General features: G+C 43.5%; 1 protein-coding gene and 1 long non-coding RNA gene across 5 annotated transcripts in view; one reads left to right on the top strand and one right to left on the bottom strand.

Moving 5' to 3' along the window:
* LOC311525999 overlaps positions 1 to 25,832 on the bottom strand; it is a 135,149-nt gene that overhangs the window by 17,902 nt on the left and 91,415 nt on the right. The window contains exon 2 of the long non-coding RNA XR_014712923.1: positions 594 to 698. This is a non-coding gene — a long non-coding RNA (uncharacterized lncRNA). The remainder of the gene's footprint in view (positions 1 to 593; positions 699 to 25,832) is intronic.
* The window catches only part of LOC311525996 (calcium-activated potassium channel subunit beta-2), a 230,120-nt gene that overhangs the window by 133,289 nt on the left and 70,999 nt on the right, over positions 1 to 25,832 (top strand). For 2 of the 4 annotated variants that reach the window (XM_084638580.1, XM_084638577.1), the window contains exon 1: positions 18,209 to 18,370. The exons of the other annotated variants lie outside the window; for them this stretch is intronic. The gene's annotated coding sequence lies outside the window, so the exon portion shown is untranslated. Of the gene's footprint in view, positions 1 to 18,208; positions 18,371 to 25,832 lie in introns of those variants that run through there. 4 annotated transcript variants of the gene reach the window in all.

Here is a 25,832-nt window from a genome sequence, read left to right as displayed (position 1 = left end):
TGAAAAGACAAGAACTGGAATCTCAATTATACAAAGTACAGTAGGACAAGGGCACTATGTTTAATGTCTGCCAACACTTCAAAACCCTCAAGACACAATTTTGACTAAAAATCTAAAATGCAAATTGAACTGTACTTTTGACAACTCAGAGGCTCAAAAAGAATAAAAGAAAAGAGTTTCCCACAATGGTTTCCGAAATATCAGGCATGTTATTGTTAACGCTATGTAAGAAGTGGACATTAATTAATGCTAAATTGCAAGGAAATTCCTATAGTGTAACATATTTCACCCCCGCAGCCACACCAAGGAATTCATTATGAATAAAGGAATTAAAAATATATATCAAAAGGCAAAGTTAATGATTTTCCTCTTATTCAGTGTGAGCAAATATCCCCACTAGACTAAACTGAGAGGATAAGTATATCTCAGTTTTTGCTGAAGGATAAGACCATAGCCCTTAACGATGCCTTATGCTGGGGATGAAAGATTTATCAGGAGATTAATAGGGACGGGCTCTATGTCCTTGAGCAAATCACTTAAACTCTTTTCTGCTCCTTGTTTTTCATCTGCAAAATGGGGATAGTAATACTTACCTCACAGGGACCTAGGTTGTAAGCACTTTATGACAGGGACCGTCATTTTGTTCTGTGTTTGTACAGCGCCTAGCACGATAGGGTCCTGGTCCAGGGCTGAGACTCCTAAGCACAACCACAATACAAAAATAAATAATAATAATAATTATGTTGTGAGCAATAATTAGTTATGTTAGTTAAGCACTTGGAACATGAAGCCCTAAATACTGATAGATACTAAGTAGTATAGGCAGGACTGGTAATGCCACATATTATTAAGATTGTCTGACACTTACCATTGTAACACCCAATTTTCTGTTGCTTATAACTTTGTCAAATTATAACTGGGCTGAAATTCTTCATGCCAATTTTTCTGCCTCAGGATTTTTGGAAAACTTCAGCCAAAACAGTTTGACCGTTGCTGAGAATGAGACGAGGGGAAAATATGTTGTTTTGCCCATGTTAAAAAAATCCCAGCAATCTTTCCTTTAAAATAGCCCACTGTCCTCCCATTGTACTTTGGAGCAGGAACTTGACCAGTGCCAGGAGGGTGCCCTTTGCTACCCCTGTGAAAATCCACCTTTATCTGGCCCAGTTATAAGCCTTTGAAAAACCTTGCTCACGCGTGCTCAAGAGAATTCTTAGATTTTATCAGCTAAAATTCCCAAAGATTCCATATGCTCTGAGCATGCTCCGGGCCAGGGCTAAGAAGGATTTTCCCTACAATTGCAGCTTTGCTCTGCTGTGGGCCATGCCAGGTCTGGGTGTCTGAACTGAGAACAGGGAGACTATCTTTCCTGTGCTCTCAGTGGCCGCCCCCTGCTGGGCCCAGGCAATGTGGAGGAGGAAGCTGTGTGATTCAAAAGCAAGGGGGTAAGAGTTGGACCTGCAGGGAGAGTAGATTGGGACAAGAACAGAGGAGGTTTATGGGAGTGGGGGAGAGAAGGAAACTAAGACTGGGAGTTAGAGGAAGATTGGGACCACTTAGACAAGGCGACCAGGACAGGGAGCTAGTGCGTGAGGGGAAGACTGAGATCCGATTAAGAGCCAGGGGGAGACGATGACTGGGGTGATAAGCCTGAGGAGTGGAGATGGTTACTGGCTAGGTGAGGACTCTGGGAGAAGGAAGCAGGGATGGGGAAGAGATAGGCCTAAGATAGGGATGGGTTGGAGGAGATGGGGCAGAAGGGGTCAATCTTAGGGACAGAACAGTCTGTGCCCACTGGAGCACACAACCTTCCGGAGCCTGAAATGGGACCCAAGATTCCTGAGTCTCACCCTTCCTTTGCTGTCAGTAAATATGGGTGAAACCACCTGGCAAAGTGTCCCATCTCCCTCTACTGCCGGTCCACATAGAAGATGACATCCTACTATTGCTATCAGTTACCATGTTAGCTCATGTGGCAAAGGTTCCAGTCCTGCTGTTGAACCTGTGGGCGTCAATATGATGTTATGGAATTTCTAGTTTTTTATTTTTTTTTAAACCTAGGAAATTGCATACACAAGGTACCTTAAAAGAACATTATTAAGTTAAGAAAGTCAAGCACTCAACTGTTAGGAAATATCAGAATTAAGGTTGCCTGGGCAATCTTAATTTGTCCCCCTTATTCATTTTTTCCATAGGACCCCTGTCCATTCAGTGCAAAGAATGGACAGGCTCCTTGAATGAGCAACTCAGGTGCCCCATACTTGTGGGGGCAGGTCTCACATGGGTTCACAACTCAATGATGGGACCAGAGCGGGAGGAAATTCCCTGCCTGACCCCTGGGTAAGTAATAGGACTGGTGGTGCTGTATTTGGCAGCTTGGGGTCTGAAAAGCTTAAGACAGGGGAGGGAAAACTATGGCCCGCAGGCCAGATCCGGCCCATCAGGCATTTCAATCAATTGCCAGCCCCATGGCGCAGAGGGACTAAGGCAGGCTCCCTGCCTGCCCTGGCCCTGCGCCACTCCCGGAAGTGGACAGCACCACATCCCTGCAGCCCCGGGGTGGGAGGGGGGTCAGAGGGTTCTGTGCACTGCCCTCGCCTGCAGGCAGCACCCCCCGCAGCTCCCATTGGCCGGGAACGGGCAACCTTGGTCAATGGGAGCTTTGAGGGTGATATCCACAGGCTAGGGCAGCACATGGCGGAGCCGCTTGCCCCACCCCACCCCCAGGAGCCGCTGCCGGACATGCTGGCCACTTCCGGGAGTGGCACAGGGCCAGGGCAGGCAGGGAGCCTGCCTTCGCCCTGCTGTGCACCACTGCCATCCCAGAGCCACTCAAGGTGAGCGGTGCCGGACCAGAGCCCGAAGCCCTCCTGCACCCCGCACCCCAACCCCCTGTCCTGAGCCCCCTGCTGCACCCCTCCTGCACCCCAACCCCTTGCCCTGAGTCCCTTCCTGCACACCTCACCCCCTCCAACACCCCGCACTCCCTCCTGCACCTCAACCCCCCGCCCCACATTCATGGCCCTGCATACAATTTCCCCACCCAGATGTGGCCCTCAGGCCAGAAAGTTTCCCCTGGCTTAAGGGCAAGCACAATTATAAGACAAGGTGAGAAAATGGTTCAACAAACCACAAAGAAACAATGAGATCGCTGTGGTGAGTTTTTGCATCGCTGATGTCACTTCGGCGGTGTAGCTTAGATGAATTTTGAATGCTGCTTGTGTGTAATACCTTCATCCCAAACTCATGCTGATTAAACCTATTAACCACACCAGGCTATCATATAGCTCTATCTCTTTCTCTCAGACATCAGTATATGTGTGTGCTTATGTATGTTTTGACCCAGCTTCTGAGCAATCAGAAACTGTTGGATTCAGGAGCAGAGGTTTGATCCTTTAGGAGAGCAGTGAGTTGAGACTTACACAGGCTACTCTGACCTAGTCTAATATATTTAGTGTGTGTAAATACAGCTTTTTTCTCATAGATGTTACAAACTACTTTCAATCCTAGCAGATCTGAGTTAAAATTTGCACATGACTGTTACTGTCACCAACAGTGGCCCAGCTGCTGTCACTCTCTGTATTCAACCTCCACCACACAGACATTAAAGGTGGAATAATCAAAAGCACTTTGTGCTGCTAACTCCATTCCCGATGAAGTCAATGATAAAACTCCCCTTGCCTTCAATAGGAGCCGGATTAGGCCAACACAGAGCACTTTTGGAAATCCCGCTATAAATCCTTTATGCCTGTTGCCCTTTTTGACTCAAGTGACAAGTCAAAGTGTGGGGCCCTGGGGATGTTCCAGCTGGGAGTAGAAATTGATGGAGTCTTGTGTATTTACACGAAATGTACAAAGTCCTGCTTCTCCATAGGCAGGAGGAACCAAGAACAAACAGAGCAGTTTCTCAGCTTACAGTCCCAAGCCTGTAGCCAACACCAGTTGCAAAACCTCTCTCACTAGCTTTTTCCAGGGTCACTCTGTGTTCACAGGCTACAGCTTGGCTTTCTGGCTTTTTGCCTCTGTCTTTCCTGCCCTTCTTGCCTGTTCTCAGTTTTTGTGTGTTCTCCCATCCGTCTCTCTCTCTCACACACACACACTACTCAGCAAAACCCCTCTGCTCACTCAGTCTAAACGCCTGGGTGGGTTTACAATCCTTTAGTCCTATGTGTGGGGCTTGTGATTAACTTATCCTCAGAATTATGTTATTTGAGGGGTGTATTCACCTGCAATCTTAAAGAGACCCATGAAGTCACCCGTATCTGTCAGCATAACAGTGCCCGTGTACCGATGGACATCAGTGAAAATCACATTGGTAACAGGGGATGGAAAAGCATCTGGATTTGTCCTGGGTTAGGACAGCTGTGTCTTCAGTTGTTTTTCATCACAAAAGGAAGTCTATTAGGATTTCATAATCTTCCTTACAAACAAGGGTCCAAAACCTCAGCTTCTGTAAACCATGGACTTCTAAGGAGCTACACTAATTTACTCCAGCTGAGGATCCAGCCCAAAGGCTAGTGTCTTCTCTTAACCACTTCTCAGTTTCAAAGACATCCATTGCCCTTGCAAATTAACCCAACTCAACACTCAGCTAGATGTATCTGCAATGGCTGTTAACCTCTTTTCTGGGTTCCCATCTCCAATATTTATTTCAGTAAAGTTCTTGCTTTCAGATCTTTAACACTTCTGCTATTCATGCTTCCATTTGTCTTTGCAGCTTAGATTGAACAATATGCCCTCACATTATTTCTGTCATTGCCCTGCATGTACCCTGTGCGTATATCCCTGAAGGTAAAATTCCATGCGACTAAAAGAAACCTATGTTGTCATGTAAATAATAACAGGTAGTTCCCCTGTTCAGAGAAGATAATTAGGGGGGGAATTAATGTAGCATCAGATGAATTTCCATTGTTACAATTATGTATTGAATTTAAAAAAAAAAAGATGTCATGCAGACAATCTTTATAGTCCTTATGGACAATCAGTACAAAAGAACAAAGAAAAATAATTTCAATAAAACAGTTTGCCCCAAGCAAGAAATATGCTTAATGAATCATACATGAGAAAAGATAGTTATTTGATGTAAAATGGAATTGTGACCTTGCTGCAGGAACGTTCATTACCTAACGCCACAGAAACCAAATTAATGGACTTCTGAATGGTGCACACACAAAAAATCATTCTGCTTCATGGCATTTGTTTGCTGACAGCGAGGTTTGGGAAGGGACATTTTGTGTTATTGGTTATAAAATGGATTGCAAAAGGAATTCGGTATGTCCTTTAAGATGTTACAGAAAATGAAGGTAAATACTGGGAGTCAAGCCTTTGGAAATATTTATTGGCTCAGCAGAGGTTGCCCAGGGACAAAACACTCAGTGGCTTAATACAGTAATAAATGATACATAGATAGATAGATAGATTACATAAAAGTAAACCTATCAATTATGCATCTAGCTGTCCTTCTGCATACTCAAATACCTAAGCTATAAATGTGGACATTTGTAACATGATTTCATGAGCATTTATGCGTATTCAATAGCCGTTTGCTGATCAGGTCCACAGTGTACTTTTGAAGTAAATGTAATGCCAGTGAAAAGTAGTGAATTCACAGCTCTGGAAGCTGAAGTCCCTTTTCATTTATGCAGTGAACAGAGGGAGCCTGGGCCAAAGCAAAGGAAGCTTCTCCTATGCTAATGTATAAAGACTAGCTGAAATTATTCCTTTCTTCAGTTTCCATGGCCCATTCAGTCCTTGGCTTGTCCTGCTGAGACTGCTTTAAAAAAGGTGCCGGTTGTGGTGCTGGATTTCCTGAGAGGCCTGGCAGCTTCTCTAGGAGATAGACTGAGACCACAAAATCTTTTTTCAGAGGCTACTGAGCCGTTGTTTTTGTTTTTAAAGAGCTAGCAGAGTCCTGCAGCTGTGGAGGGAACTCTGTCTGGAGAATGACCTCAGGACTCATGTGCTCTTGGACCCTAATTCCTACAAGGCACTGAGCACCCTCAATTCCCACTTTCTCTGATGGGAGTCGAGGATGTTCTAGCCCAACACAAGGGGTTCTTAGAACCACATGGATGGCCTGATCCTAAGCCTATTGAATCAAGCCCAGAATCAGTAAATAGATAACCGGTGGCTTGCAGTCACATTCTCTGCTGGTGTTATTTAGTGCTGCTCTACGAAGTCAACTGATCTGTACCAGCAGAGAATTTAATGCCTGGCTTCTGAAGAAGGTAAAAGAAAGGAGTTCAAGCTATCTACATCCTGACCCCCTCCACTACCCTATCCATGGAACAATAGAAACAGCCTCTGATAATGATATAGGTAGCATTTTGGGAGGAAAGGTACTGCAGGAGTGGATCCTGTTCCTGAAGGGTATAGATTGGTTGTAAAGGAGGTGATGAACTCACAATGATATAGAATGCAATGATCTACTCTCTCACAGCTGGAGGATCTGCTGTCAAAAATTTACATGGGGAAAGACTATAAATGTGAGCTCACCCATCGTGTTTTGGGCAGATGTAACGGAGTAATGGCTATAAGTAATCATGGCTCCAATGGAGTAAAAGTGTGCTCTAATGGAGTAAATATTCTTTCTGGAGTTTGTTGTTATTGTTCTTTTTTAACAAAGATCACACATGGGAGGGTTGTAAAATACCTATAGGTATGTAAAATGTTAAAATTATTAGGCAAGTATGTGCAGTAAAAGAAATACTTCTGCAAATGGAAAACCCAAGGCATCTATGCCTTCAGAATGTTATTGGCATTTTAAACCATGATAATTGCTTCATAATGTAAGTAATTTCATTGTGAATATGAACACTGTAGGCAATGTATACTGTATCAGCTGTAGCTTCTACTTTGACTTTAATAATTTCCCTGAACAAAATAATCATTTTAACATATTTAAATATAATTTATGACATAACATGTTGCATATTTTAAAAAATGAGTTCATTTAATGGTCAAACACAGGCTCACTAAAGATATATGGTTATATCTAGGAATGTCTACGTGTGCATACGTATATAAACTGGGCCAGATTTCAGTCTTGCTTACCTTGGTGAGATCAACAGACTAACTTCAGTGTGAAACTGATGTAAGTGGCAATAGAATAAAGGTCTGATTTCCAGAAACAGTGGAGCAATGAAAGTCAATACAGTAGCGATTAGCACTTCTGAAAATCAGGCAGTCTGCATGTATGTTGGTGTGTGTGTTTTATAGGCAGAGCTGGTAGCACCACCTATAGTTAAGATTACCCAACACTTTCTATTATAAACCCCTGTTTTAAGTTGCTTATCTTTGCCAAATTCACCATTCAGGCTGAAATTGCCCATGCCGACTGTCTGCCTCAGGCTGAACTTCTGGGGGAAAGTTTCAGCAAAAATGGTGCACCTGTTTCCAAGAACAAGATTAGGGGAAAATAAGGTGTTCTGTGCATTTAAAATTCTTACAACCATTTAATTTAATACCTCTAGCACTTCCATGCTTTGGAGCAGGGACAAGGAGTCTGGGAAGGAGACTGGGCCAGGGAGCTGATGGAAGGGTGTGGGAAAGGAGAGACGAGGACTTGCTAGACAAGGAGACCGGAACTGGGAGCTGGGGAGGAGAAATGGGGTGAGGAAGATTGAGCTTGCGCAAGAAGTAGTGGAGGAGACTGTAACTGGCTGAGCAAGAAGACTGGAACAAGAAGTGTGGGCGGGGCCTGGTAAGATGAGCTGGAAAGGCATAGGAGACTGGATCTCACACAGGGACCCCCTAGGAGCCGGAGAGGAGAATTTGGGAAGAGACAGGACCAGGGTGGAGGGTTGAGAGGAAGAAGGGAACTGGGGTAAAAGGGTTTGTGATCACAAGAGAACACTCCCTCCAGAATCTGCATCCAAGATTCCTGGGTCTTGCATTCCTCTTTTGTCAGCAGATATCTGTGAAACTCACTGACTACTTTCCCTCTAGTGGCTGGTCTAAATAGAGGATGACAACCTACTACAGTTATCCATTACTCCATTAGCTCAAGCGGCAGAGGTCTCTGCTGTGGATATAAAGCTTCCAACCTTGCTGATGAACCATGTGGGTGACAATACAATGCCATTGGATGGAATTTCTGGGAGGGTGGTTCATTTAACATTTTTAAAAATCTAGGAAATTACACATAAAAACTAGGTTAAAAGAATATTAAGGTTGTAAAGTCAAGTACCCAAAAGCTTTTTGTGTACAATATGTATATATAGTTTACACACAATTTAAGTTTGTGTTCATGGTATATAACATTTAAGGGACAGATCCTCACTTGATGTAAATTGGTGTAGCTCCAGTAACCTCCATGAAGCTAAATTGCTTTACATCCTCTGAGGATGTGGCCCATAATATGCAGAGATGAGCTTAAGCCACGTAGTTTAGATCCAAGATCAGGTCTGGATTTTGAAGCACCACGAAGTGTGGGATTATTCAAATTCACGGTTTCAGTTCAGTTCATTCTAGAAAGAGGCCATAGTAGTAAAATTCAGATCCAAACTTGGAGCATATTTATTTTTAAGATTGGAGGGTTCATATTTGGAAGTCTAGATCAGGATCATCTTTAGCATGACCCATTCACTGCAATCCTTATTCAGGCATAACTCCAGTTACACTGAATGGGAGTCATGCCTGACTAAGGGCTGGATAAGCCCTTCAGGAATTAATCCTATGTGTGTATGTATTTATATCTGGACCTATAACTATACTATATACAGCCTTTAGACCATTTATTAATATTACATTTGTAGCCATTATCACCCCTATTAGCTTGTTGCAATTTTCTGTACTTTCAGTTTTTCAATTACATTGATTATCACATTAAACTTTCCTCATGCTATACGAACAGGCTAAAAATAATAAGCTTGTGTCTTCATAATACAAATGGGCCATTCTCATTTATAATATCGACAGCACGGTGGGCTCATTTTTCAGCGGTAATGAAACTCTCATCTCAAGAGGTCCAATTCATAAAAACACTTACACAAGCTGCGCACATTTCCTTTTACTCCCACTGATGTTCCTTTTGGTTTAAATCAGATTGCAGATTAGACCTGAGATTGAAAGAAAATGGAAGAACCTCACTGTGTGTTGTACTGAGCAAGTGCAGGGAATCAGGTTTAATGGCAGGAAACACCCCTTTCTATTGCTTAAAACACACACACACACAAGATTTATGACCACGTGGTCAACGGCATGAGTTCACACAGCTTCGCCATTTGGTTGATTTCCCCAAAAAGCAACAAGCTGCCAGAAGAGAGATGAAGTTGAGCTTAAGCTCATTTTTATTAAAAATATTAACTTTTACCCAAAAGGACCCAGGAAAGAAAATAAGAAAATAGAGGAATGTTTAAGTATTAACTCCCGTTTTAACAAATGAAAGGCAGCACGGAGATTTCATTACTTATTTTGATTCCTCCCAGTGCCTATTCTAAGCCCTAATTCACATCCCAATGATTAAAATGTATAATAAGAAATTAAATCTCCCTCCAAAGTATTGCTGCAGATCTTCAGCAGGTGTAAATCAGTCTAGCTCCAGGATCTAGCCCACTAATTCAACTCCCAAATCATCTAACAATCATTCTGCTGCTGCACTGCAGCAATAGCTATACCAACCCCAACTCTGCCTGGTCTCTATGGTCTGTATTGAGCCGGCAAGGCCCTGGCCTGGTCAGGGCAGAGTGCTTACAGAACGCATGCAAGCTCTGCCATTCCCAGTACACGATGCAGCCTGTTCCCCCACCACAGAGCACCTGGCCTTCTCTCCAGGCCAGAGTGAAGTAGCTACAATGCCGTTTGCCCATTATGCAGCCAGCTCTTCAGAGTGGTTTGAACCCCAGGGAGCCGATCCAGCACTCCCCTAAACACAGAGACTGCAATTGTGCCCTCTCATTTTTTAGGGGTGGATGTGGGTAGGTGGGCCGCGGTTCCTTGTGCTCTCCTCCTCCTTTATCTACCCACTCAGGGAAAGGCCACTACATAGCCACTTGCTTCCAACCTCCCCAGACTGTCTGAGAAGAGAGTCACTGCTGTGGGTTCAGTTATTGCTGAATAAAAGGGTTCATGGGTGTGTGGTGCGGACAAGGAATGTAAAGATGGCCAGGAATGAACCAACAGTGTCGGTGCACCCGGAAAGCATGGGGAGCTTGTGAGCATGGGGGTACATGCTGCTGCCAACCTTCCGATAAGGACAGTGATTGTCAGGCTTTTAACTTCCGTAGAGGTCCAGGAGAGCTGTTCTAGCAGATTAATCAGGCCAAGTTCGGGGCTCCTCGGGGAGCCCAGAAACATGGAGGTCTTGTCTCAGGATGGTGCATACTGTGTGGCATTCAAGATTTTGAAGCACCTATATAACCAGGCTGGGTAAACCTGAAAATGTTCAAGTTCTGCTTCTAGCCCCAAGTTCGGTAAACCTGGCCCCAACCCAGCTGTGAACTGCCCTGTGATGACAGTCAAGACCTCACCACCTCTTCTTGCAAACCATCATTGGAAGAGCCAATTGCCCAGAACCAGGAGAAGGAAAGAAACTAGAAACCTCCCATTGGATTTAGCCCTCTCCTTCCACCTAGGGCTGAGGGCACAGAACATGTTTTCAGTGGATGGGCATCCAATTCCACAGCACCTAAACTTGTAACACTTTGCGTTCCCTTTGGCAGACACCTTGACACTCATGCTGCCAGCGTAGACCAGCTCAGATTATTACTGTTTTTTGCTCAGCCCAAGTTATAAGCACCTTGCTTTCGATTTCTCTCCTCTGACTTGCTGTCAAAGTTCCTGAACAATTGGTCATCTTTTCAGGGCACCACCATGCTGCTTTGTGGAACAGTGAAAAGGCTGGTTTGCTGGGACAACAGAATGTTGGTCTTGGAAGCGAACGCAGAGCCAATGCTATCCAAACGGACACCTGCCCCAGATGGTTCTATGAATAGGATATCTGTGGCTTTAATATAAGGTCTGAAAGTGACAGGTTAAAATGTGGGTGGGTGACTGGGAACCCTCCTTAACTGCTCATGTGCTCATTAATGAAGAGTGTTTCTAAAACTGCCCATTGGTCTGTGGGTGCCAGGCCATTCAGTGAAGTGTGTGTGAGATCCTGCTGCAGCTTTGGAGCCCTCTTCCTGTTAAATCTGCATGACACATCTGTCCATAGATGAATGGGAGTTCTTTATTCTTCCCTCATGTCTCAAAATAGTGTCCAACCCCCTAGGGCAGCACAGCGGCTGGGCACGGGAGAAGAGAATGCCCACCCCTTTCTAGTGCAGACACACAAAACTGGACTTGCTCCCTTGGCAGTCATTGTTTTGACTGGTGAGTTAAATATCATTTGCTTTTCGATTCTCACCTTTGCCCCCTTGTAGTGCCATGCCTGAGAGGTACTCAGCTCATGGTGGTAAGCCTAGAACAAATGCCTGGAGAGACAGATCAGCTAGATGTGCCAAGCTCCATCCCACTGCTTGCAGTGAGAACTAAAGGGGCTCTGTACCACTTGGGACATAGCCCATGGCAGTGGTGGGTGTACTAGTCTGGGACAGTTTGAAAGGCTGTACTAATGAGAATGTGTACAACTCACCATGGATATTGTTCCTTTAGCAGATTACCAATGTAATAGCTGAAGGCCAGAGTATCTGAGCTGAGGAAGGCAGCACCATGTTATCAGAACAATGCATTTTTTCTGCCACCAAATGCATGTTCTTTAACTTCGCTCAAATTGCCATTTAACATGTGCCAGAGGAAATCTGGGTGACATTGGGGAAGGTCAGTCAGACACAGGCAGGTATAATATCGTTCAAGCAGGCAAGTCAAAACAAAGGTTAGTTAAAAGGAACATAATTAGGGCCAATGTTGCTCCCGTGGTGGGGGTGGAGGGTGAATGAGTGCCTAAGGGAGCCAGAGCTACTCCCTAAGAGTGTTGGCACCCCAAGCCTGGGCACTGTTCAGCCTGCCTCCACCTCCATCTAGGGGAAACTGTGGGAAATTACATAAATAAATCACTTGGAAAAATGAAAGCCCTCCTGATTTCTCCAGTGGGCATGAAAAAGGCAGAGTCAGAGGCACACGGAGGCGGGTCATGCTCACCCCTTTCGTTCTCACTGAGATGGGGCATCAGTCCCACCCATCCACTCTCCTTTCCTCTCCTCTTCCTTCCCGTCAGGGACTCATCTTTGCTCCAGCTCCCCTGGGCTCCACCGAGGGATGCAGATGCAGATGTGAGGAGAATAAACGCTTTACTTCCTTGCAGCCCAAAAGACATGGTAGAGTAGGGTAAGGAAAGAAGGTGGAAGGGAGAGGGTTCTCCTTCCCTCCCCTTCAGCCCTGCCATGGTAGCCCCAGCAGCACTGTGAGATCTGAGGATTGTTGTCCAATTCAGAAGGCATTTGGGGGATGTCCCTAGGTGTCTGTTTGGAGAAAGTAGGAGAGAAAAGATAATTAGCTCACCCCTATCACTTTCTCTCCCCTTCTCCCTGGCTGTGCTGGGCTGACTGGGGTTCTCAGTCATTCAGGAAGTCTAGTCAGATCTTGATTAGCCCAACTATGGTTATCCAAAAACCTCACTTATCCAAAATGAGGTCATGTCCGCAACGTGTATTAATTGCATTGAGAATTATCTCGATTGTCTGAACACTGAATTGATTCTGATAAATGAATGTCCACCATGTGACTTGGTAAATGAAGGTTTGAGTGTATTAGGCTCTTGCTGGAGGGGATGGCACAGTTGTCTACGCTTCTGGGTTGAAATACCTAGTTTCTCTGGAACTAAAGGTCTGAAGCCCCACAGCTTTGATTCAGCCCTTCTTCCTTCAAACATAGATAATTTGATACTTCTTGTACTGCCTGGACGTTAAAAATCCCATGGCCCATTTTGCAGGTATAGAGGGCCTGCCCCATGGCTTTACCAAAAATGCCCACTCCTCATATCATACAATAAGCAGTGTGCTGGCTGCCTACTTGATTACCGGATTCAACCCCAGAGGTGATTACAAACAGTTAACCCATCATAGAATCATAGAATCATAGAATATCAGGATTGGAAGGGACCCCAGAAGGTCATCTAGTCCAACCCCCTGCTCGAAGCAGGACCAATTCCCAGTTAAATCATCCCAGCCAGGGCTTTGTCAAGCCTGACCTTAAAAACCTCTAAGGAAGGAGATTCTACCACCTCCCTAGGTAACGCATTCCAGTGTTTCACCACCCTCCTAGTGAAAAAGGTTTTCCTAATATCCAATCTAAACCTCCCCCACTGCAACTTGAGACCATTACTCCTTGTTCTGTCATCTGCTACCATTGAGAACAGTCTAGAGCCATCCTCTTTGGAACCCCCTTTCAGGTAGTTGAAAGCAGCTATCAAATCCCCCCTCATTCTTCTCTTCTGCAGGCTAAACAATCCCAGCTCCCTCAGCCTCTCCTCATAACTCATGTGTTCCAGTCCCCTAATCATTTTTGTTGCCCTTCGCTGGACTCTCTCCAATTTATCCACATCCTTCTTGAAGTGTGGGGCCCAAAACTGGACACAGTACTCCAGATGAGGCCTCACCAATGTCGAATAGAAGGGAACGATCACGTCCCTCGATCTGCTCGCTATGCCCCTACTTATACATCCCAAAATGCCATTGGCCTTCTTGGCAACAAGGGCACACTGCTGACTCATATCCAGCTTCTCGTCCACTGTCACCCCTAGGTCCTTTTCCGCAGAACTGCTGCCTAGCCATTCGGTCCCTAGTCTGTAGCTGTGCATTGGGTTCTTCCGTCCTAAGTGCAGGACCCTGCACTTATCCTTATTGAACCTCATCAGATTCCTTTTGGCCCAATCTTCCAATTGGTCTAGGTCCTTCTGTATCCTATCCCTCCCCTCCAGCGTATCTACCACTCCTCCCAGTTTAGTATCATCCGCAAATTTGCTGAGAGTGCAATCCACACCATCCTCCAGATCATTTATGAAGATATTGAATAAAACCGGCCCCAGGACCGACCCTTGGGGCACTCCACTTGATACCGGCTGCCAACTAGACATGGAGCCACTGATCACTACCCGTTGAGCCCGACAATCTAGCCAGCTTTCTACCCACCTTATAGTGCATTCATCCAGCCCATACTTCCTTAACTTGCTGACAAGAATACTGTGGGAGACCGTGTCAAAAGCTTTGCTAAAGTCAAGAAACAATACATCCACTGCTTTCCCTTCATCCACAGAACCAGTAATCTCATCATAAAAGGCGATTTGATTAGTCAGGCATGACCTTCCCCTGGTGAATCCATGCTGGCTGTTCCTGATCACTTTCCTCTCATGCAAGTGCTTCAGGATTGATTCTTTGAGGACCTGCTCCATGATTTTTCCAGGGACTGAGGTGAGGCTGACTGGCCTGTAGTTCCCAGGATCCTCCTTCTTCCCTTTTTTAAAGATTGGCACTACATTAGCCTTTTTCCAGTCATCCGGGACTTCCCCAGTTCGCCACGAGTTTTCAAAGATAATGGCCAATGGCTCTGCAATCACAGCCGCCAATTCCTTCAGCACTCTCGGATGCAACTCGTCCGGCCCCATGGACTTGTGCACGTCCAGCTTTTCTAAATAGTCCCTAACCACCTCTATCTCCACAGAGGGCTGGCCATCTCTTCCCCATTTTGTGATGCCCAGCGCAGCAGTCTGGGAGCTGACCTTATTAGTGAAAACAGAGGCAAAAAAAGCATTGAGTACATTAGCTTTTTCCACATCCTCTGTCACTAGGTTGCCTCCCTGATTCAGTAAGGGGCCCACACATTCCTTGGCTTTCTTCTTGTTGCCAACATACCTGAAGAAACCCTTCTTGTTACTCTTGACATCTCTGGCTAGCTGCAGCTCCAGGTGCGATTTGGCCCTCCTGATATCATTCCTACATGCCCGAGCAATATTTTTATACTCTTCCCTGGTCGTAAGTCCAACCTTCCACTTCTTGTAAGCTTCTTTTTTATGTTTAAGATCCGCTAGGATTTCACCATTAAGCCAAGCTGGTCGCCTGCCATATTTACTATTCTTTCGACTCATTGGGATGGTTTGTCCCTGTAACCTCAACAGGGATTCCTTGAAATACAGCCAGCTCTCCTGGACTCCTTTCCCCTTCAAGTTAGTCCCCCAGGGGATCCTGGCCATCCGTTCCCTGAGGGAATCGAAGTCTGCTTTCCTGAAGTCCAGGGTCCGTATCCTGCTGCTTACCTTTCTTCCCTGCGTCAGGATCCTGAACTCAACCAACTCATGGTCACTGCCTCCCAGATTCCCATCCACTTTTGCTTCCCCCACTAATTCTACCCGGTTTGTGAGCAGCAGGTCAAGAAAAGCGCCCCCCCTAGTTGGCTCCTCTAGCACTTGCGCCAGGAAATTGTCCCCTACGCTTTCCAAAAACTTCCTGGATTGTCTATGCACCGCTGTATTGCTCTCCCAGCAGATATCAGGAAAATTAAAGTCACCCATGAGAATCAGGGCATGCGATCTAGTAGCTTCCGTGAGCTGCCGGAAGAAAGCCTCATCTACCTCATCCCCCTGGTCCGGTGGTCTATAGCAGACTCCCACCACTACATCACTCTTGTTGCACACACTTCTAAACTTAATCCAGAGACACTCAGGTTTTTCTGCAGTTTCGTACCGGAAACTAGCATTCAAAGTGCTTTGGCTTCCTTTCAGATAAAAGCCATTATGGAAATATGGCTTGTTCTTTTATTTATTTGTGGGAGCAGCAGGAATCAGTGCAGAAAAGGCATAAGAACCCACCAAGAGAAAGAGAGAGAGGCTCATGAAGAGAGACTTGAGGTGTGAGACGATTGGCACCAGCTGAGGATCTGGCCCAGAGTTTTAAGTTTCCTTTTGTCACCTATTTGTCAGAAGCTACAAAAAAACTTGTTAAGAGGGCTTTTTATACAAAAGTGAAATGTGATTTTCTGCTTCTTATTTATTTATTTTAGAAAAATGGAGTGAAAGCAGGTTTCTCAGCCTCTCACCATCTTCGAGTTATTGGCCCCCTGGGAGGAATGGGATGAATTAATCCCTACCGTGTCTTGTTTAACTTGGCCTCATAAAGAGCTAACCTTGTTGTAACTTGGAAGATCTGCAGATATTATGCATTGTACAAGTGGGAGTCATTAAGGCATAAGATATGGTGTCAAAAGATCTGAGTTCTAGGCTTGATTCTGTCACAGATGCCCTCTGTAGCCCTGGACAAATCTCTTAAGCCAAAATGTTCAAAGATGCTGACTATCTGGCTACATATTTATGTTTCTAAATGTAGATTTAGGAGCTTAATTTTAGGCACCCAAATTTGAAAACATTGGCCTCAGTGTGTGACTCAGTTTCCCCTTCTGTAAAATGGGAATAATATTTACCGAATTCAGCTTAATGTCTGTAAAGCGCTTTGAGATCTTCAAAGGGAAGGTACTAGAGAAATGTAAGCCGTACTTACCACTGTACATTTTTCCAGCTTGGTTATTCTTCTGCGTGCTAAATGGTTTTGAGTGGATTGTTAACTATAAACACATGACTATCATCTAAACAGAGTGTGTATTAACCTCACCCTGAACTAACTTTCTCATATAACATGAGCTCTCAGAGAAAAATAGTCTTAAAAAGCAGCACACTTTCAAATTTAGCAACCTGAAACCACACATAATAGCATCTTATGTATCTAAGGGAGAGTAGCCACTATTCTAATGACTAAAGCAGGGATCACAAGTAGTATCCAATAATCTGGCTGTTATTCCTAGAGTAAATTGTTGTGTTTCTGAATCTTTACAACTGGTGATCAGACTCACACAAGACTAAACATTTGGCTTGCTACAGTATAAACTGCTACGCCTCTCATTAAATGCCAGTAACAGCAACACCCTTTCTTCTGAGGTTATTTACATTGCAAAGACAGTGATCACAGCAAGGGTTTCTAGCAAAAATACAATAATTTGTGTGGGTATATTTCCCCTCTGCAAATAATATGTCTTTGTTTTACAGAAAGAGTGTTTCCTCCCCTCACACGCACATGCATGTAGAAAATGCACAGTATAGATACATACATATTATGTATGTGTGTCTTTCTAATGCATATATATAGTATAGTTCCTCTTTCTCCTTTCACTGTATTTTATCTTTAAATTGAGAGAGTTTTTTTATAACACGAATCATCAGAGAGGAACAGCTAGTTACCAAGGAGACTCCCTGATGAATCAGAGTCTGACTGGTATAAGATCTAGACACATTGTATCTTCTTAATTCATGAGACCTTACATTTTAAACAGAGGGGGAAAGATCCCATCACAACCAATTGTGGACCATGCATTTCTCCTGCCAGTGAGGACAGTTTTTATTTTTGCCACAGAAGCAAATTAGCGAGTGCATTTTGTGTGGAATCAGTTAACAGATTTAGACAAATGGGGGAATTTCTCTGGAGCACTCTTGATTCAGAAAAACAAATACCAACCAAGGACGAAGGGCTCCAGATGGAGGCAACAGAAGAAAAGACTTAAAAGCCCCTATTTCCATACAGGAATGAATAAGAAGATGCAGTGTCAAGCGAGTACTGGAGAAGCATCTGCATATCTGCTTTGCTGCAGCCTTGGTATTTCTAAAAGTAAAGATTGTATCAGAAGAAAAGGTGTCTTCTTCCGATTTATCTCTGCATGTCTGGCATTGGACTGAATGGATCAGGATTCTAACTTCCACAAAACCAGTTCAAAATTGGCTGAATGCAGAAACTACACTATATTCAGCATCAACAGCTTTCGTCAATTATCCTAATGCGTCAATGTCCAAAGTTTTGTCAATAAGCCTTGGTTTTGTTTCCGACTTCTACACAGTTTTTCTCCAAGTACCAGGCAAAAGTGAAGAATTTTGCAAAGTGACATAAAATGCACTTATCCAGCACAAACCCGAAGTTTCCTGATGTTAATGGGAATTACCATAATGTCCATGAAACATGTGAACAGTTCAGTCAGCCGAAGATGTGTAAACAGAGCAGATAAGAAGAGGAGTTTTAAAAAACGTGGCAAAAATAAGGAGCTCTGTAAAATAAAGTTTGCATGTGGGAAGCTCAGTTCTTTAGACTTACTTTATTCAACAGAGGGTCTTCTCACCCAGCGACTTCTGACTGCTCATTTTAGGAAAATTACTGAACATGTTGGTATTTTTCCTTTCCACCTAAAAAAATAATAATTAAACACCCTTGGAACTGTAAGAAAAGTGAAAAATATTCCAAGACAGACATCGAGAGACAAGATTTATGGAAATCTCCCTCTTGAAAATAAGTTATTTTCTCAAAGGTGAAAACTACAGAAGTATGTAAATTAAAGGAAAAATCTTTTTGTCAGATCCAGTTGAAATCTCCATACTGGGAACAGAGAGTCCACTGTTGCTAAGGTAACTTGATCAATTAAAAGTTGGCTTAAATTGCAGGATATATTGAAATGTATGAAATAAGGAATGTATCTGAGAGTTAGACTGGCCAGCATGACGTGTCTGCGAATGAAGATTAAAGTGTGTTAGAACAAATGTAGGCTTTACTGTTACGTGTGTTTTGGAAGAAGAATTCCTGAAGTGTTAACATTTGGGAAGAGGCTAATGCTAACAAGGTTGTTAGTCAGGGATTCAAGTGAAGGACATTTTATAGGCAAATAATTTCAAGTACCGTTTTGTTACATAAATTACACTCTCTCATCTCACGAATGAAATTAGCTGGTGGCAGCATTTATGGGCTGAAATGAAAAGCTTAAGGTAATAATATTTTAGTAATGCAGATTGTAAGGTTTATCACCACTAAAAAAGGTCTTCGTATTAGAATAGACTATAGAACTCCCATTTGGAGAGAGTATTATCCAAAATATGTAGATTGATAGTGATTGAAAACAACATATGGAATAATGAAGTGTTCTGACAAGCACTTATAGACAAAAAAGCTGGTTTTGGCACCATGAGACAAACTCAAGGAAATTTCAGAATTTGGCTGAAAGCCCATCATTTATTCACTGCAACTCTCTTCTTAACTTGATATTTTTGTGTCTAGGTATGCTGAAAGACTCTGAGATCAGTGCAAGGATTTATACAAAGTGATTTGCTGCACTTCTCAGGTGCATCAGGCAAGGTAATGGTGTCAGAGCAGCAAGTTAAGAGACTTTCAGGATTGCAGTTTCATGGATATTGTGGGTTACTGGAGCTTGCTTGCCTGAGTTTTTATGTGCTTTATCATTTTGAATGGGTGCGGCCTACAGTGAACGTTAAAGAGAGAAGACTGAGAGAGCAATAGCTAAACGCAGACTTACTACAAACAAAGCACAAACTTCCGTGCCCACATTTGCTACTAAAGCTCAGTCCTATCCTACAAGAGCTTTGCTATTCCTGGAGATTTTGTCCTGGAGATTGGTTATTCTACCAAATGCTTTCCATTCTTTTTAAACTGTGGGTGAACAACTTGCAGGGACATAAATAATACCTTGCCCCTACACAGTGCTTTTATCTGAGAATATCAAAGCACATTAGGTGAGGAAACTCCATTTTACATGGGGAAACTGAGGCATAGAGAGGTTAAGCGCCTTGTCTAACATCATTCACCTGGTCAGGGTCAGAGTTAGGTTTAGAATCCAGGTTTCTTGACTCTCAACATCATGCCTATTTATCCAGGAGGCCTAGCCTACTCATTGGCTCATGGTGACATTTACCGGGAAAAAAAACAAGTCTCCGTGGCTGAAAAACTAGTATCTAAAACTGCTGTGCTTTGTGATCTTTACCCTTAACATTATCTGAATGCTGGTTCTGCTTGTGAATTTTGGGGAGCATTGTGGGCATTGTGGGGTGGTTAACAGTGGTCTAAAAATTGTTTTTTGCAGATAATGAAAGTTGATGCCACTTGAGTCTGGTCTGCTGTGTAAATCCCTAGGGTAGGATTAATACAAATAAAGTTGGGGGTGGAGGAACTGTTAAGAGAATCAGTTGCCAATTAAAGATTGCAGCTGCTTCTGAGCCATTGAGGTCTATCAGGGAAATGTGTGTTGTTAGAGAGTGTACTGATTCTGGAATGGCAGATTAGTATTTTTTACATGATAGATTATTGCAGCACAACTACATACATTCATTATGGTGTTTTGTGTAAATATAAATTTAGATCCAGTTTAAAAATGGAATTTCTGAGAAATGTGGCTATTCTGTGCTCATTTGGCTTCTGTCGCTGTGCCCTGAGTCCAGCTGCTGGGGAAACTTATGGAACGGCCATACAAATATCTCCCGATCATATTCCCTACAGTCCGACTGCAGAATCCCACCTGTCCTGCAAGAAGGGAGTGTGACTTTTAGAGGAACTCTATTATTTGGTGGCAGTCACTTTGCCAGGCAGATGGCATTGACAGGACTTTGCTACCTTCAGCCTTCAGAGCTTTCTTTCCTGCCCTAATGATCGTTTAAATTCACACTAGAGTTTACACCATGCTCCTCACTATGGTGCCTCAGCACATTATGCAACTGCATTGCTTCACCAAATAATCTGAATCCTTGTACAAAATGGTCGCTCTGCACATTTCAGTTTAATAGGAAATTAACCCCAAATAAAAATCATTTGAGACTGATCAAGTGGCAGAGTCATCCTAAATAGTCCAGAGGATGCAGCATGTTGGATACCCATGCTGGTGATCTGAATTTGGGACCAAACTCATTCCCTCGCCTGTTCTGGAAGGCAGCAGACTCAATGCTCGGCATGATTTGGGGGTGCAAGTCCATTCTTGAACAACCTCCTCTGGCTGACCCAAGAATTGCGTCAATGGGCTGTGGAGGGAGACCAAAGCCAATGCTCTTCCAGTGGAAGGATGGTTGTTTCAACATGTGGCTCAGGAGAGGAAAGGAACAAGGGAATGGGAAAGGCAACAGGAAGGCCCCAGAGCCCCTACTCCCTCAAATCTGGTAAAAGTCTCTGTTTCCTTGTAAACTTTTTTAATTGGTCAGAGAGGAATTGCTCTTTCTCTGTGTGACTCTATAGGCCAAGTTTCAGGACCATGGAGAGAATCTGTGTGGCTCAGTATTAAACTTTGCCTTGCAGACTTACTGTTAGAAGCCCTGATGTAACCTCCTTTTCAACAGTATGTTGTGTGTTGTTGGGATGTTCCATTTAAAAATGCCGAGTGAATGATGTCAACATTCTGTCATTTTTTTCTTATATCTGCCAGTCAATTGGTAGATAAATATACTAAAGGCCAGATTGCGCTTAGATCCTTCAAAATTGGGCAGGCAGGAAGGTGAGACACAAAGGACTTTCCCTCCCCTGAACTCCTGGCCAAAGGCCAGGTACAAATGAGTTCAAGGATGGCATACTGCTAATGCCCCTTTGGTTGCCAGACTCCCCAAGTAGGGTGTTGAGGAGCGGGGAGGAGAAAGGGGAGCATGGTGGTCATGGTCAGGCTGCCCCTGTGCACTGGAAAGCTCCCAAGGGTACCCCACACAATGTTTCTGGTGTTCCCACTGGAGCAGTACAGCTCCACATCACCTCTCACTCAGAGCAATTTGAATTGTGCCCTGTAGCTCGTGAATCTTCTTGACATGCAGCTAGCATTCTCTGCTATGCAGCTGCAAGTGCTGAAAGCTATTAATCAAGGGATATGAGCCACTCTCAACAACACCACCTCACACTTTACCCTCCAAACTGTTAGCGGAGGCAAACTCAGTGCACCTTGCTGCTACACTGTGGATCATTATATTGACTGCTAAGTAGATTGACCCTGCACTTCACTGTGCATTAAACTAAAGGTCTACAGCACAGATGATATTACAGTAAACACAAAGGTAAAAATGCATTTTACTGGGATCTCTTTAGTCTTAGACATCTAGAGTGAAATCCTGGCTTCACTGGAGTCGATGGCAAAACACCCATTGATTTCCATGCACCTGAGTGTTACCCATAAGTGTCCATTAAAAGTGCTTAAATATTGCTGGTTTTAGTCATAGGTTGGTTACAAGACTGTCTCAACTACTGTAAGTAGAGTGTGGATTTAATAGTCATTTGTAAACAAAACACAACATTGGGAAATAGTTCAAGTGGGAAGTGTGTGTCAGTGGAGCCACCAGAAAGTGTCTTTTAATTTCCACTGAATAATTTTCACACTTCAGTGAAAATCAAAAGTATGAAAATGTCTAATGCTCCAATCCAACAAAGCATTTCGGAATATGCTTCACTTTAAGTTGAAGAGTCATGCCATTGACTTTAATAGGACTGCTCATGGACTTAAAGTTAAACACATGCTTAAGTTCTTTACTGGATCAATCTCTAAACAAACACCAAAAGGATGCATCCACTTCACTCATGCCATTTATCCCTCCTTCCCTCCACTTACTCCAGGCAAGTAAATCTCTCCCTACCTGGCCTTAATGTTGTCTCCTTAATGTGCTTTGGATATATACAAGTCAATGGAGCTATGCTGATTTACCTCAATTGAGGAGCTGGCCTGTAGGGTTTAATATTTATGGGAGTATAGAGGACTGTGCTAACTGGCACTTAGGGTGAGGTTTAACTCTGCTCCCACTTAAGTCAATGGGAGCTTTACAATTGACTTTAATCTGAGAAGAGTTGGGCCAACACTGAGAACTTTTGAAAATCTGACCCATAATGTTTACCAATTAATTTATGTACCAGTTTTGTTTTAGTTAAAATGGGATTTTACAACATGTTAGTCTTGTTTATTTCTTCAGATGTATAATATGTTCTTATAGAATCATAGAAATCTAGGGCTGGAAGGGATCATGAGAAGCTAGCAAGTCCAACCCTCTGTGGTGAAGCAGGACCTAGTAAACCTAGACCATCCCTGTCAGATGTTTGTCTAACCTGTTCTTAAAAACCTCTAATGATGGGGATTCCACAACGGCTCTTGGAAGCTTATTCCAGAGCTTAAATTCCCTTACAGTTAGAAAGTTTTCCCTAATCTCTAACCTAAATCTCTCTTGCTGCAGACTAAGCCCATTACTTCTTGCCCTACCTTCAGTGGACATGGAGAACAATTGATAGCCATCCTTTTTATAACAGCCCTTAACATATCTGAAAACTGTTATCAGGTGCATCCCCCCACAACCCCTGATCTTCTTTTCTCAAGAATGAATGTGTCCATTTTTTAACCTTTACTCATAGTTCAGATTTTCTAAACATTTTATCATTTTTGTTGCTTTCCTCTGAATTATTCCAAATTTGTCCACATTTTTCCTAAAGAGTGGCACCCAGAACTGTATGCAGTCCTCCAGCTGAGTTCTCACCTGTCCTGAGTAGAGCAGGACAATTGCCTCCCATGTCTTACATACAACAAGCCTAGTAATACACCCCAAAATGATACTAGCCTTTTTCACAGCTGCGCCACATTGTTGACTCAAATTCAATTTGTGATCCACTATAACCCCCTGACCTTTTTCAGAAGTATTACCACCTAGCCAGTTATTCTCCATTTTGTCATGCTGGCTCGTATGTAAATTATAAAGGATCAAGTGGGAAGATATAATGTGAATGAGAATAAAGGAAGGAAAATTATATAGCATAAGAGAAGTGGCTGCATCCCTTCAATGCTCACTTCCAGATTTTCATGTTTTTGAAGTAGAAGAATTATTCTGTGGAAATTATAAGACCCTTTCTGGCCATTAGGTGGTCTCCATTGATACACATTTTCCACCTTAATTATTCCTTAATGAAGTTTTGGGTTTATGAATTTCCCTGTTTTTCATGAGTGCTGGAAGTTTTAATTGGGGAGGGATGTGCTGTCTGGAAAAGAGGAACTCTGCTGCTCCCAGCAGCTCTCATGATTCCCACCAAAGCAGGGCTCCTCTCCTCCAGATGTTAGCAGGACAAGGAGGGGATTATGGAAGGTATAGAGGTGAAAAGATCCATATGTATAAAGGTAAGCACTCTGCCTTTCCCTGTCCCCTTCCATGGTTCCGTAGATTGCAGCACTCCCTTCTATGCCCTCTCTCAACCTGCCCCATTCTATGCCTCAACTACCCACCACTTCTCTATGCTCCAGCAATCCCCTTCTGTTCCCCATTCCATGACCCACTAGTGTCCTGCCCCCACCTCCTGAAATCTGCTTCTCTTGTCCCCTAAAGCTTTCTCATTCTGAGACCAGGAAGTAAGACTCCATGCCATCCTTCCAGGTGCCTCCCCCAGTCCATCACCCCTAATCCATGTACTCCCTTGCCCCTTATTTCCATTTCCATACACCTTACTGGACTCCTGCCCTTCCACATATCCTCTTGGTCTCCTGTCCTCCAATCCATGCATCCAGCCTCTGATTCAGCCAAGAAGCTGGAGTCAGAATAAGGCTAGTTAATTTTTATAAATGATCCTCTCTGTATACACTTAAAAACAATTCAATGTGCATTTTAACCCTTTCCCGTCTCCTCCCAAAGGGAACTTCTCCACAACGTCAACAAAACCAAAGTTGGTGTTTCTCAGCCAAGCTATTAGCAGTAGAATGTATTTACAAAAAGTGTATCGGGTGGCTTGCCCCTCAAGGGCTGGAGAGCCTGGAGCTAGCCAATTCTGATTACTAAAGAGGCACTTCTGAGCTGGATCAATTAATTCCCTATAAAGTTCAGGAAACTGCAGGGATTAAGAAAGGTTCCTGTGGGGAAGACGGTTTGGAAGCTGTAGGCTGAGGCTGGAAGGAGAAGGAAACTCAGGGCAGAGCTCCAGCTAGCAAGAGCCTGGACTGGTGGCTTTGAATGGAGCAGATTAGAATAGAGGAAGAACTCTGTGTGTGTGACAGAAGAACTAGGGTGGAGTATGAACTTCTGGTTTTTATGGTGAGAGACTTTACTGGGGGAGACCCGGATGACTGCTTGAACCATTTCTGTTATTAAGGACCCTGAGGATATTTTTATCGATTTCTGCTGTTAAATCAGTCCTGGGAGGGGGTGCTGTTGGCCACAAAAGAGACTATGTGGAATTCTTGAGGGGGCTCACTGTGGCAGGGTGCCTGCATAGCCACCTCTGGCCACAAGGGGGTGCTCAGTAAGCAGACACTCTCCTGTATCTGAAGAAGTGGGGTTTTTTACCCACAAAAACTTATGCCCAAATAAATCTGTTAGTCTTTAAGGTGACACCAGACTCTGTTACAGTGACCTACAGTCATGTTTTCAAAACACTTTTAACTTTAAAACTCTGTCCGACTTTTCCCAAGATTGCCATAAAATCTCTACCCTGAGGGAATTACAACTTGCAGGTTTTCAGAAAGATTTGTTTCTTTTTTTGGAGAGGCTGTGGGGGGTTGAAAATCAGATCTCAAGTGGAGAGCAAGCTTCAATTTTAACTATGGTGTGACTGCTGCTGTTCTCTTGTCCAATGTGATTAAATGGCTTACAAACTGCTTAAATTCCCCATTAAAATAGACCTATCTTTAATCATGAAAACATGCACATCAGGATATTATAATCTATTAGTAGACTCATACATGTAATAACATCCCTAAGGCCAAAAGCTAACTCATAAATGTTTTTGGGCCCATATGTTAAAAATGTCTTCTATTACAGCTTTTTACCAAGGATTTGAAACAGCTGTACAAATGTCAAGCCACGTGACACCACTATCAGTTGCTATTATCCCTACACTGGAGGAGGGTAAAGTGAGGCAGAGAGACAGGTTGTGATTTCCCTACAATCATAAAATGAGCTAGTGAAAGAGGTGAAAATAGAACCCAGATGTTCTGAGTCCTAGGTCAGAACAAGTAGAAAATATTACTTCATGCCATCCCTTAATGATGGTTATAAAATGGATACTACTTTTAAAAGGCTATCTTTCTTTTTTTCAGGATTTGGTTCAAAGTATCCATCCCCTCATAACTGGGCGACCATGCTAAAAATGTAATCAACT

Source organism: Lepidochelys olivacea (assembly GCF_965140295.1).
Source record: "Lepidochelys olivacea isolate rLepOli2 genome assembly, chromosome: 9".
Classification (NCBI taxonomy): domain Eukaryota; kingdom Metazoa; phylum Chordata; order Testudines; family Cheloniidae; genus Lepidochelys; species Lepidochelys olivacea.
The sequence above is the reverse complement of the archived record's forward strand: the minus strand, read 5'-3'. Positions and strand labels throughout refer to the sequence as shown.